Below are 14,631 nucleotides of genomic sequence, written 5' to 3'. Positions count from 1 at the left end.
ATTCAAGCTGAGGTGGCACCTGTTGGTACTGCCATAGGGGGAATTAACGTGCATCAGATCCTGATGGTATGCTCTTTGTTGAGGTCCCTTCTAGTGCTGAGATTCTGTGAAGGAGTTTGTAGCTTAATAGGGAAGTGGGGAGAGAACCTTTATCTTCCTATTAAATTTCTGTAAATTGTCAGAGCTTGGGGTATCATTAGTACTGTCATGGGATGTTTGCAAAAAGGCTGCTTCCCATATGAAAGACTTTTTTCGTTGGGGAGCTGGCCCAGGATGGAAGAAGGGGAGTTTGGAAAGCAGGGGACAGAGGTTCAGTGTCCATTTCTTTGCTGTGTACCCTTAGGCAAATTTCTTCCCTTCTCTGAACTTCAACTCTTGTATCTAGTACAAAGAGACTGATCTCAAAGCTTTCTTCTCACTCCAAGAGTCAGAGACTTCATGAATATAGAAAAGGGGCAGGAGGAGCATTTTCATGTCTAGGAATTAGAATAAAGAGAGGATGTAGAGTAACCAAGGAGCCATTCAAAAGAGATGACACTATTTGCTTGAAAGAGCCCTGAATGTGAAGTCCAGAGACCTGGGTGTGAGTCTCCGTTCTGACACTTTTACTATGTCTGTCCTCTAGGGAAAGGCAGGTAATCTCTCTAGGTATCAGCCTCCCTAGCTGTAAAATTGTACTGCCTACCTCCCAGGGTAGTTCTGAGAAAAATGCTTTGTAATCAGTAAAATGCTATGTAAACACAAGCTGTTATGGTCTTGGAAGGATGGGGTGAAGCACAACATACTTTTTTTTTACTTAGTCTCTCAGCAGCCACTCATGGGCCTGACAGCTTCGCTGATCAATACGCTTCCACCTGCTCAATTTCCTACCCTTCTTACAAGCTGGTAGCCACCCCACTCTCAGGGGCCACCAGATTAATGACAGACTTAATGTGGTGCCCAATCAGCTTTACGCCTACCATTACTCAGAACTTCCAAACTCAAGAGCTCAACCAGCCTCAGCCACTGCTAATAGCAGAGATTACAGAAATTTGCCACTATGCCCCACCATACTTAAAAAAACTTTTTTATTGACATCTTTTGCTTTTGCATCATCTTCATTGCTAAATATATCTGTCCTCTCCTAAACAGCAAGTCATCTATTGTAACAGAGAAAAACAAAGAAAGAGGAGGGGAAAGTCACTTAGCGAAACTAATCCACAAATCAACTGAGTCTGTGCATGCAGTATACACACACACACACACACAAACACACACACACACACAGCCCGCACGTCCTCTTTGGACCAAACAAGTTAGGTCTCTACAATTACACAGGGATCTGCTGTTATTATTACTTTCATTGTATTATAGATAGACATATCAAGAAGATTCTGCAGCAGCCCTCTCCAGTGATAGATGAGTTTCTCAGGATTTTTTTTCCTTCAGTCTAACAGCAAGGTATGTCAGTGGTTAGAGTACTGGGTCTGGAGTCAGGAAGACCTGAATTCAAATCCAGCCTCAAATACTTCCTAGCTATGTGACCCTGGGCAAGTCACTTAACCTCTGTTGCCCTTAATCCACTGGAGAAGGAAATGGCCAACCACTCCAGTATCTTTGCCAAGAAAACCCCATAAACAGTATTGGTGTGGTACGCAGGGTCACAAAGAGTCCGACACAACTGAACAGCAGCAAGGAACTCTCTTGGTTTTTCTGTGCTTACCAAGGATGACAAACAGCTGGTCACCATCTCTTACCTGCCTGATCAACTGAAATAGCCTTGAAGATTATTCCTATGTTATTTTTCAGCCTTCTCTTCTCCAAGCAAACTAATGCAAATCCTTTAACCTTGCCTCTTAGGTATTATTATCCAACCCTTTAATCAGCCTTGTAATTCTCTGCTGAGCTCAGGGTGGCTAAAAAATTGGAAACATATTGAAATGCCTCATGGTTCCCAGATATTAAAAATCAGCTCCACTTGTTTACCCGAACCAACCTGAGTTCAGGGTCAAAGTGTGCATTTTCTTAAAATCGCTGTAGGTGTAACAAACCCCAGAAGCCCTGAAAGATTTCCTGAGTAGTTCTGTACGGCAGCAGCTCTTTTCTTTCTATGGCTGGGGCTGGAGAATAACCATCCATTTTAGAGGCTAACAGTGCCCTGTGAGGTGTTGCTCTTTGGGGCTGCCGTCTGTCTGAATGCACACAACTAGTTCACTCGGCTACAGAGCCTGCCTAGGACCTAGGGTTTCCCAATCACCTGAAGAATCAAGACCAGCTTGATCTTTCACTCCGAGCACGCATTGATGAGGCGGGAGGCAGGATGGCAGCAACTCCGTTTATTTTTAGCAAAGCACTTACTCATATAGTAAAATAACAGGAACTCTTTCTCAAGTTACAATGACGTATAACCCATGCTGTGCTCAAGGACAGTGCACTCACAGTCCGTGCACTTACCTACTACCAATCACAAATACACTGTTAATGACTAATGAGTAACTTCGGAAGTTAGAGATGCACGGAATGGAGCACCGAACCAGGTGATTTGCCCATAGATCAGTCACCCGAGAGGGGCCTCTGTCCACCAGTGAGACCTCATGAACAGCCTGTGGCCCTTTACATCCTTACAGATCTCCAACATCTGAAGACATAATTAGATCAGCAGGGGTGGATTCGAATCCATTCTAAATCAACAAGTCAACAAGCATTTATTATTTCCTATGTGCCCAGCACTGTGCCAGGCACTGGGGATCCAAAGAAAGGTAACAAGACAGTCCCTTCCCTCAAGGAGCTCACCCTGGGGAGACAATGCATAATGGGGGAGACACCTTAACAACTATATACAAACAAGATGTACTCATGATAAATTGGAGATAATCAACAGAGGGATGGCATTAGCTAAGCAGGATCAACAAAGGCTTATTGCAAGAAGATGGGTTTTGCTGAGATTTTAAAGGGGGCTGGAAGGTGGAGATGAAAGTGCTAGGCATGCGGGACATGTGTGAAAATGCACAAAGTGTTTTGTTCAAGCAACAAAGAGACCGGGGTTATTCCAGAATATGTGGAGGGAAGTAGGGTATAAAAGAATTGCAAAGGTAGGAAGGGGCAAGGAGAGATTTCGTCTTTGATCCTGGGGATAATAGGGAGCCAGTGAAGGTTATTGAATTGGAGAGTGACATGGTCAGACCTTAAGAAGATGTTTTGGTAGCTGAGTAGAAAATGAAATTAGAGTGAGGAGAGGCAGGGAGTTCAACTAGCAGGCTGTTACAGGGAGTCCAAACATGAGGTGATGATGGTGACGATGTCAGAGGAAAGAAGGGGGTGTAGAGAAGAAAGCTTATGAAGGTAGAATCAAGAGGCCTTGGCAGCAGATTGGATATTGGGGACAGAGGGAGGAGGGGTGGGAGAGAGTAAAGAGTCTGGATTTAAGCCTGGGTGACTGGAAAGATGGTGCCCTGCACTGTTATAGGGAAGTTGTTGTTCAACTGTTTCAGTCGTGTCCAACTCTTCATAACCCCGTTTGGGGGTTTCTCGGCAAAGAGACTGAAGCAGTTTGCCATTTTCTTCTCCAGCTCATTTTGCAGATTAGCAAACTGAGGCAAACAGGGCGAAGTGACTTGCCCCAGGTCACACAGCTACTAAGTATATGAGGCCAGATTTGAACTCAGAAAGAGGAGTCTTTCTGACTTCAGAGCCAGCACTCTGTCCACTGTATCACCTAGCTGCCCTAATAGTGAAGTTAGGACAAGGGAAAGGTATCAGCAAGGCATGATTTAATAAGACTGTAAATGACTCAACATGAGAAAACAGAAAGGGCATGACCCTTAGAATCAGAAGACCTGGGTTCAAGTCCTGGTTCAAGTTTAGGCAAGTCACTTGATTAAACTCAACACAACAGAACCCTCTAGTAGCAAGGTCCAGCAAAGTAACCTAAAAACTCCAAGAGGAAATCAGTGATCTGGAGAAAAAAGAGAAATTCTCAGGAAGGAGCTAGTGCCTGAACTGAGCCTTGAAGAAGGAAGAGAAAACTTTCAGTGGGCTGAGACTCAGGGGCATTCCTATCTAGGCAAGTACGAGTGGAAGAGGATAAAACAAAACCTGCAGATGGGGAATGGCTCATTGTGCCTGAATCATAGAATGGCTGAAGGGGAATCGTATGACATAAGGTGGGAAGGATAACCTGGTGCCAAGCTAAGCAGTTGGATTAAGTCTGGTCAGCAATGAGGAGCCACTGAAGACTTTTGAGCATGGGAGTGATGGGATTTAATGTCTCCGAGACTTAATTTTCTAAAATGTCAGGTGAGTGTGGTAATACTTATATTACTTTCTTTATGGGCCAGTTGTGAGGAAAGCCCTCTGTCAAGCATGTAACATGTAGAAATAAGCAGCATGGGAGGGGCGGAGCCAAGATGGCAGAGTGAAAGCAGTGACTTGCTTGAGCTCTCCCCAAACCCCTCCAAATACTCATAAAAAATGGCTCTAAACAAATTCTGAAGCAGCAGAACCCACAAAAAGGCAGAGTGAAACAAATTTCCAGCCCAAAACAACCTGGACGATTGATCAGAAAGGTGTATCACGCTGGGCTGGGAGCGCAGCACAGCGAGGGGGGGGCGCACAGGCCACAGCAAACCTGGAGCAGGCCTCAGAGGACTGAATCGCAGGCAGCTGTGGAGGTTTCCAGACTTCTGAATCCACGAATGCCAAAGACAACTTAGAAGGTCAGTGGGAAAAGTCTGTTCCTGTCGGTGCTGAGACAGGAAGGCGGGGTCTTAGCTTCATTCCCCAAGAGCATGGGGGGGGGCAGCTGCTTCCTGGGCTTCCGGCCCACAGACTGAGGGGGAATCCAATGGCTGATCAGAGAGGGACTGCAGGGATCTCTTTGCCAGTGCTGAGGTAGGAATCTCTTGCTTTGCCCCTGTTTGGATCTGGGTCACAGTTCTGGGTGGCAGTGCTGGGGTGAGGAGGAGCACTGGTGTGGTGTAGCTTGTAGTGGCTGTGGAGAGGAACCCTCCTCACAGTTACAGGACAGAAAGGAATACTTGTGGTCACAGGCCAGGAAAGGAGTAAACACCTCGCCCCTTATCATACCACCTTGGAAGAACTGAAAATTTACAGGTCCCTACAAGTATCTCTGAAAACAGCTATACAAACCCCTGAAGCTTGGGACAGTACACTCCACATTGGAAGCAGACTCTTACCTTAACAAAGAGTTTAAAACTCAAGTAATTGGCTGGATCATGAGCAAGCAGCAGCAAAAAGAGTCAGACTATATTATCTTACTTTGGTGAAAAGAAGATCAAAAGATACAAGCAGAAGAAGACAACAAAGTCAAAGCTCCCACATCCAAAGCCTCCAAGAAAAATATGAATCAGTCTCAGTCCCAGGCCTTGGAAGAGCTCAAAAGGGATTTTGAGAAGCAAGTAAGGGAAGTAGAGGAAAAACTGGGAAGAGAAATGAGAGTGATGCAAGAAAATCATGAAAAACAAGTCAACAGCTTGCTAAAGGAGACCCAAAAAAACTGAAGAAAATAACACCTTAAAAAATAGCCTAACCCAAATGGCAAAAGAGGTCCAAAAAGCCAATGAGGAGAAAAATGCCCTAAAAAGAAAAATTGGCCAAATGGAAAAGGAAGTCCAAAAGATTACTGAAGAAAATACTTCCTTAAAAATTAGAATAGAGCAATTGGAAGCTAGTGACTTTATGAGAAATCAAGACACTGTAAAACAAATCCAAAAGAATGAAAAATTAGAAAACAATGTGAAATATCTCATTGGAAAAACAACTGACCTGGAAAATAGATCCAGGAGAGAGAATTTAAAAATTATTGGACTATCTGAAAGCCATGATCAAAAAAAGAGCCTAGACATCATCTTTCAAGAAATTATCAAGGAAAACTGCCCTGATATATTAGAACCAGAGGGCAAAATAGAAATTGAAAGAATCCACAGATCTCCTCCTGAAAGAGATCCCCAAAGGAAAACTCCTAGGAATATTATAGCCAAATTCCAGAGTTCCCAGGTCAAGGAGAAAATATTACAAGCTGCCAGAAGGAAACAATTCAAGTACTGTGGAAACACAATCAGGATAACACAAGATTTAGCAGCTTCTGCATTAAAGGACGCAGGGTGGAATATAATATTCCGGAGGGCAAAGGAGATAGGATTACAACCAAGAATCACCTACCCAGCAAAACTGAGTATAATCCTTCAGGGGAAAAAATGGTCATTCAGTGAAATAGAGGACTTTCAAGCATTCCTGATGAAAAGACCAGAGCTGAATAGAAAATTTGACTTTCAAATACAGGACTCAAGTGGAACATGAAGAGGTAAACAGGAAAGAGAAATCATAAGAGACTTATTAAGATTGAACTGTTTACATTCCTGCATGGAAAGATGATATTTGTAACTCATGAGACTTTGTCAGTATTAGGGTAGTTGAAGGAAAAAAATTATATGTATGTATATATAGATAGATAGATAGAGGGCACAGGGTGAGTTGAAGATTAAGGGGTCATATCTGGAGAATAAAATTAAGGGATGAGAGAGGATTATACTCGGAAGAAGAAAGGGAGAGGTAGAATGGGGTAAATTATCTCACAAAAAAAAAACAGAAAAGAAAAGTCTCTCAGTGGGGAGGGGTGAGAGGGAATGAGTGAATCTTATTCTCATAGGATTTGGCTTAAGGAGAATAACATACACATTCAATTGGGTATGGAAATCTGTCTTACCCTACAGGAAAATAGGGGGAGAAGGGGACAAGAGAGCAGGGGAATGATAGAGAGGAGGGCAGATTGGGAAAGAGGGTAATCAGAAGCAAATACTTCTGAGGAGGGACAGAGTCAAAAGAAAGAGTAGAATAAATGGGAGGGCAGGATAGGATTTAGGGAAATAGAGTTAGTTTTTCACAACATGTTTAATATGGAAGTGTTTTGCATAACTGCACATGTACAACCTATATTGAGTTGCTTGCCTTTTCAATGAGGGTGGGTGGGGAGGGAAGAAGGGAGAAAATTTAGAACTCAAAGTTTTAAAAACAGATTTTTAAAAAATGTTTTCACATGCAACTGGGAAATAAGAAATACAGGAAATGGGGTACAGAAGTCTACCCTGCTCTACAGGAAAATAGAAGGGGAAGGGGATAAGAGAAGGGAGAGGAGAGAGATAGAAGAGAGGACAGACTAGGGGAAGGGGTATTCAGAATGCATGCCATCTTGGGGTGGTGGGAGGGGTGAGCAATTTGGAACTCAAAAATTTGTGGAAGTGAATGTTGAAAACTAAAAATAAATAAATTTATATTTAAAAAAAAGAAAAAAAATAAGCAGTATGGTACAGTGGAAAGGGAACTAGATTTGGAGTTAGAGGCCCTGGATTCAAATCTTGGCTCACCTAGTTAGGTAAGTCACTTAACCCCTCTGGGCCTCATCATCCTCATCTTTACAAAGTGGGGATTGGGCCAGTTGACCTCCAGGTGTCTGTCCAGCTCTAACTCTTATGTTTTATAAATGGGAATCATTGATATTTTATTGTTATTATTATATCTGGCACCATAGCCACAGTTATTCCTCAGCAACCCAATTACCGTGACTTCAGAACCCCTGAGGGGGGAGTGGAGGAAACCAAAAGAGGGGCCCACAGACACTCTGTACATGTGCTTGTTTAAGTAAGTTTACAATGATTTGTGATCTGAGATCATTTGCTTTGATTTAGACTTTTCAAACATGCCTTTTGAATCACTTTGTTTAAAAATCCTGCAGAGAATGGGGATTCACATAAATTGTCCCCAGTGCAATAGAGTGTTCCTTCAGGAACATCTCTTCCATCCATGGCAGGCATCTCAGCCTAAGGGTACAGAGTCATGTGCTGGTATGTAAGCTGGCTGGTTATAAGTATCCAGGCCTCTGAAGAGAGGTTATGCTTCCAAAAACACTGGTTGGAGAAACACCAACCTTTCACCATTCAGAAAAAATTATGAAATTAGCCCCTATCCCCAGAAGTGCATGAAGGTCAGAGAACGTGCTGTCTCCCACAATTCTCTGCTTTCAGTGAAAAGGCAAGCAGCCACAGGTACAGAATGGTGCATGTCACTCAGTTGTTTTTCTTTGTTATCTTGAGGGTGCTCATTTGGTACGGCAGTAGAGGTGAGGGGCATTTTTATCTGGAAATGAAGCAGAAACAAAAGGAATCAATGAAACTTATTTTCAATAAGTAAAAAGACATTTCGTGAGAAAAAATCTATTATTATTGGGATAACCCAGAAATTCTCTGAGCAGCCCTAAAATGGGTGCAGCTGTGGTAGGATTGACTCTGATAGAGGATAACTGCCCCAGGACTTGATAAGTCTGAGACTCTGGAGGATTCATACTATTTATTGAATTGTAGGATCATAAATTTAGAGCTAAAAGAGACCTTAGAGCTCCTATATCCAACTCTTTCATTTTATAGATAGGGAAACTGAGGCCCAGAATAGGGAAGTGATTTGCCAAGTATTCAAATCTGATATTCAAACTTGGGTCCTCTGAACCTAAATCCAATACACCAAGCTACCTCTCTGAACAGGGGTAGAAAAGATAAAAGAAGCACCTGGCTTGTTAGAAAGAAGAAGGAAAGGAAAAAGACAGGTTTCCAAAGCATTTCTTGTCTTAAAAAACAATCCTCTCAAAAGGAACATCTGATATTTTTCCTATTCTGAGTCCATTCAAATAAACAAATGGATAAAAGAGAACTGGCTTTTTTTCTTTATTGAGGTTTCTCTGCATTCATTTGATAGTAGAGACATTCCATATCTTTCACTTTATTAGGTTTAAAATTCTCTTTAATGGGCCTTCTCCCCCCAGATCATAATCCTGGAATTGCAGATGGGGTTTTCTCTCTGTTTACTCTCCAGATCAGATATATCTGATTGGGTGTGAGTCAAGCCAGAGCTTTAAACAAAGCCTGTTCCTCTCCAAGGCTTCAGAGACAAAAGGACTGATCCCAGGGTAGAGTCAGATTTAATTACCTCAATGGCAGCCTTAGAATTCTGATGCTCCAGAGTCTTCAGCTCTTAGCTTCAATGTCATCTTGAATGGGCCTAATGGAGGGTGGTACCCACAGCTGGTTTTTAACAAAACTCTGGCTCAGTGCTTAATGAAAATTTCTGTTTTCACCTCTATAAAGCCAAGAGGAATTTTGACCTGAAAATTTGGCATGCTAAATAAAGTGAATGAAGAAGAGGATTCAGAAAGAAAGTTTGCTTTGTACGTGACTCTCAGTGGAGACCAGGGGATGATAGAAAGAACCTTGGTCTTGGAGCCGAAAGGCCTGGATTTAGATCTTGGCTCTGCTAGGTAACTGGGACCGCCTGCGTGACCTTGGATGAGTCACCTCTCTTCTCAGTTTCTTCAAGTTGAGGTGATCAGATTTGTAATTCCAAATCTGAGCATAACTCAACAAGAAGGAGAAACTAATCATTTTCCTTTTCTTTATTTTTTCTTATTTAGGAAATGTTTCCATTTTAAGATTTTTATTTTGGTTCTCTACTTTTGACGGGAGCTTTATGCAACAGACAACTGATAGGAAGAATTAGGAATAGCCCTAAAGTATTCTAAGGTGCCAGCAAATCACGTAATACTGGCCTGATGGAAAATAGGACAGTATCTGGTGTGAGATAACAGTTCGAATAATTGCTGTCAATGATATACGATATGCAATTTCATAGCTTGGTTGCAGTCAACTCTACTTGAGTGAACGCTGCATTGACTTCCAAAAAACTTCAAAAACCCGTTGATAGTAACTTGAGTAAAATAAGGACACAGTAGCTCCAAAGGCCTTTGGGAATTTTCAAGAGGCATTTAAGGCTGTAAGCCCTGACTTGGGATATCAAAGAGAGCATGTTTGCCTCAGCTTGGTGGAAAGATACCCTGCCATCTTTTACCATCTTTTTTTTTGGGGGGGGGGTCTAGGCAATGAGGTTAAGTGACTTGCCCAGGGTCACACAGCTAGTAAGTGTTATGTGTCTGATGCCGGATTTGAACTCAGGTTCTCCTGACTACAGGGCGGGTGCTCTATCCACTTTGCCACCTAGCTGTGCCCAATCATCTTTTATTTTTACATCTGTCCAGTACCGTCAATCAACACATATTTTTCAAGCGCCTATTATATGTCAGGCACTGGGATTATAAATACAAAGAATGAAATAATCCCTACTCACAAGGAGCTTATATTCTAATGAGGGAAGACAACAAGTATGTATGAAAATAGCTATCGCATAAAGACAAAATTAATAAATTATTAGATGTGTTTTTTTTGTACATAGAATCTTAAAATGTTAGAGCTAGGAAAGACCTTAGAACAGAGTATGCTAGAGCTAGAAAAGGGCTAGAAAGGGAGAATGTTAAAGCATCTAAGAAGGAAAGAAGGAAACAAGTAATTATTAAGCACCTACCATGAGCCACAGTCTACTGAGAACTTTATAAGAATGATTCCATTTGAGCCTCACAACAACCCTGGGAGGTAGGCGCTATGATTGTTCCCATTTCACAGTTGAGGAAACTGAGGCAGACAGCAGTTAAGTGACTTGCCCAGAGTCACATAGCTAGTAAATATCTGAAGCCAGATTGGAACTTGAGTCTTCCTGACTCTTAACTTGTTGCTGCTACATGAAATAGAGACAAGAACCCTGGATTTGGAATTGATGGGCTCATAACCTGGCTCTGTTGCTTAATATTTATGTGGGATTTGGATGGGTGGGGGGAGCAAGTTGGTCTCCCTGAGCCTCAGTTTCCTCCTCCATAAAAGGAGGGATTGAGGTTAGATAACTTGAAATCCCTTGCAACCTTCATTTTTTTTTAAAGTTAGGCAATGGGGTTAAGTGACTTGCCCAGGGTCACACAGCTAGTAAGTATTATGTGTCTGAGGCCAGATTTGAACTCAGGTCCTCCTGAATCCAGGGCCGGTGCTCTATCCACTGCGCCACCTAGTTGCCCCAACCTTCATTTTTTCAAAAGAGGAGACTCAGATTCAAAGGTAGGAAATGATTCACCCAAGGTTCTCTAGCTGTGCAGCAGAGAGCTGACACTAGTCCAGATGTCCCCTGCATTCCAGTGGTCTTTCCATGATGGCACTCTGGCTCTGTTTAAATGCACCTTTACAGTCTTCACGGCTCCTGATTTCTCACCCCATCATAGCTAGGATAGATGTGAGCTTCCCCTGCCCCATTTCCCATCCTAACTTGTTCGCTCTCTCTCTCTCTCTCTCTCTCTCTCTCTCTCTCTCTCTCTCTCTCTCTCTCTCTCTCTCTCACACACACACACACACACACACACACACACTGATAGTTACTTAGTTAACTGAGTGTGTGCCTGTAATGGGGCATGACTTTTACTTTAAATTGATTGAAAAATCCACACCATAGAAAGAGCAAATACATTTAGAGCTCTCCACCACCATCGCCTTTTTATTTTTCACCTTACTGACCATTAACCTTTAAAAAGTTTCTTTATGAAACCATCTGTAAATCTTCCTCCTCTGGAGAGGAGCTCTGATGAAGCCCACGAACAGGCTGGCTCTCAGCTACAGAGGATGTGTGAAACCATGAGCTAGAGGTGCTTCTCAGAAACATCCCATCCACTGTCTGAGGAAAGGAGGCAGGGAACCATGGGTCCAGGCTGGGCCGGCTGGTCAAGTCCTATGGCTGGCTTTTTTCAATAATCAACAGCCCAGGATAGTGTAGAATAGTGGCCAATGCATACAACCTAGGCAGAAGGGCAGGGAGCTGGGTTCAATACTTAGCATTCTTGCCCCCCTGGGTCCATGACCTTGGGCAAATCATTTCCCTCTTGGGGCCTCTGTTTCTGAGTTGTCAAGAGAGGGAATTGACCTCTAAGCCCCCTTCTAGGTTCTGGTCTGGGGAAGGGATGGAGCCCTGGAAAGTTCTATTAAATTCTTCCATGACAAAAATGAAATACTTCATGAAGGACTGGGACATTAAACATTCAATTTAGTTCAATTCAAGTTGGCATGCTTTTCTTAATTCAATTAGAACAGGTTAGTTACTAGTAAAAGCCCACATTCCTCACAACACCCTTGTGAGGGAGGTACTGTAGACATTGTTATCTCTGGTTTACAGATAAAGAAACTGCCTCAGAAAGTGTAAGACCCTTGCCTGGGAAACACATGGTTTACAATGTGATGGGTGGGATGGGAAGCTACTCCCTCCCTCCCAAAGCTAGCATTCTATCCAGGTGCCACAGTCTCTCTAAAGGTAAAGTGATTTGCCCATGGTCACGCAGCTAGTACTGGAGTGGGGATTTAAATCTAGGTCCTCTGACTTCCAATTCTCTTTCCTCTTGCCATGATTCTCAACTGACCTTTTTAAAAACATGTAGACCCCCGATTTCAGCCATATAGAGAATTCTGGATATGTACACTTCCTCTGGCCATGGAGACTGGCAACTCTTACATAATTTCTAATCTTAAAAGATTTGCCTGTGTGACTGGGATGTTAAGTGCTATGCCCAAGGTCACATAATTACATGAGTTAAAGGTGGGATCTGAGCTCAAGTCTTTCTGACTCCTGGGCCAGCACTCTACTACTCCACTCTATTTCTCACCTCCCTTCTGTTTTAATCATTAATTATAGAATATCATTCTTTTAGCAGGCTTGCCTAGAAAAAAAAAACCAGAAAAACATAATGAAAGAAATGTTATTTCCATAAAAACTTTCTCATAACTCCCTCAGGCCTTAGTTTCCTCATCTGTAAAATAAGGGGTTTGGATTAAGTAGGGCTTCTTCCAGCTAAGACGCCCTAGGATCCTACAAAGATTGTGGATGGTGGGCTTTTATGGATCATTGATGTTTCACCAGTTAGCTGCTTACTCTGAAATTTAATCACTATCCTAAGTAATCCAAGCCTGACTGCTCAAGTATGAGAAGGCCTTTGCTCGGGAACAAATAACCTCAGCCAAAAGCTTGGTAAAGCCCTGGCCAACTCATCGATTGCATCTCTGTTGGCTTCACTACTAAGTTTGTCTGTAGAGAGAATTTCCTGGAATTAGGGAGCAGGAGACTCGGGCCCAGAAAGGCAAAGGTATCTAAGAAATCTCCCTGCTGGAAAGGCTGCCCTGGGTCTCTTTTTCCATGGAACAGCCCCAGACAGACCTCCAAAGCCACTTGGGTCTCCCTCTCTAGTTTTGAGTGTTGCCCAATAATGGTCCTATTGTAGACCCTCCTCATATAACAGCTCATTCAATGGGGCAGGCAGGGCTACCCTAATGAAATGTGAGATGCCGCTTTCTAGACTGGTTTTCCAAGGTCATCTCTTTGGATGGTTACCGTGTTTGAGGTCTGGCTGCAGGCCAGTCAGGCTCACACCTGTAACCCCACGGAGATCCTCACATTCTTAGATTCCCTCTCCCTCATAAAGCAGATAATCACAGAATATTAGAGCTGGAAGGGACCTCAGATAGCAGCTAGTCCAACTTCTTTGCTAACTCTTTTTTTCAGACAGTCTCCTGGTCTGGCAGTTAAAGAATGAATGCACAGAATGAGGATCACAGACTCTACAGAGCCACCCTCATGGATACACACAGAGTTCAGAGCTGGAAGAGAGCCAAAATTTCATGGAATACAAGCTAGTATTTTGCAGAGAAGGGAACTGAAGTCCAGCGAAGAAAAATCGTATCATGAATCTAAAGAGGCAATGTGGAAAGGGTGTTAGGCTGAGAGTGGGGAGATGTCAGAATTCAAATCCTGCCCTGCATGTGTGTTTAGGCAAGTTATTTAATATCTCTGACACTCCGTTTCTTTATCTATATGTAAAATGAGGATAATATGTCCATAGTTCCTACCTTACTGAGTTTTTTAAGGAACAAATGAGGTAATAAATATTTGTTGACTGACTGACGACATACATAAAATGGTATACAAACATACAGTGGTATACAGTGCAAATAAAGAATCCCCAGAAGTGGTAACGATATTTGAATTCATATTGCATATTTCTGTTGGACTGGAATCAATAACCATAATCATAACTTCTAATAGTTTGAATTTTAATACCTACAGCCACCTCAGGATTTATTATTCACACTAATCAGTACCTGTACAAATTTTGTGGTTGTTTCAGTCACGTCTAATTCTCTGTGACCCCATTTGGGGTTTTCTTGGCAAAGATACTGGAGCTGTTTGCTTTTTCTTCTCCAGCTTATTTTTCAAATGAGGAAACTGAGGCAACAGGGTTAAGTGACTTGCCTATGGTTGCACCACTAGTAAGTATCTGAGCCTGAATTTGAACTCAGGTCTTCCTGACTCCAGGCCCAGCATTCTATCCACTGCACCACCCAGTTGTCCTGTGAAAATTTTAGTTGCCCATAGAATGTACTCTCCTTGAGGGCAGGGGCTGTTCTCATTTCTGTCTTTGAATCCCCTGGTGCCTGGCACAATGTCTTGCTTCTTAACGTGTTAGCTGAATTAAAATGAACTTCCACTGCCTGCCACTTTTGTGAGGATTGGATGAAATTAAGCACATGAAAATAATGTTAACTTCAAAACTTTAGTGTCAGTTATTTGCCAGCCATTGACAGCCACATGGTACATTGAGAGAACTCCTTCCTGAGAGAGAAGAGAGAAATCTCAGGAGAAATTCTTTCAAACAATACTTTTTGTTAACAAATCTGT

The 14,631-nt window shown here is 42.6% G+C and overlaps 1 long non-coding RNA gene across 1 annotated transcript in view; it reads left to right on the top strand.

Annotated features, from left to right (window-relative positions):
* The window catches only part of LOC110206625 (uncharacterized), a 272,068-nt gene extending 258,125 nt beyond the window's left edge, over window positions 1–13,943 (top strand). The window contains exon 6 of the long non-coding RNA XR_002323978.2: window positions 13,459–13,943. This is a non-coding gene — a long non-coding RNA (uncharacterized LOC110206625). The remainder of the gene's footprint in view (window positions 1–13,458) is intronic.
* Window positions 13,944–14,631: the final 688 nt, after the last annotated feature.

Source organism: Phascolarctos cinereus, unplaced genomic scaffold (genome assembly GCF_003287225.1).
Source record: "Phascolarctos cinereus isolate Bilbo 61053 unplaced genomic scaffold, phaCin_HiC Scaffold_2;HRSCAF=192, whole genome shotgun sequence".
NCBI classification, from domain to species: Eukaryota; Metazoa; Chordata; class Mammalia; order Diprotodontia; family Phascolarctidae; genus Phascolarctos; species Phascolarctos cinereus.
This window is presented reverse-complemented; position numbering and strand designations above follow the sequence as displayed.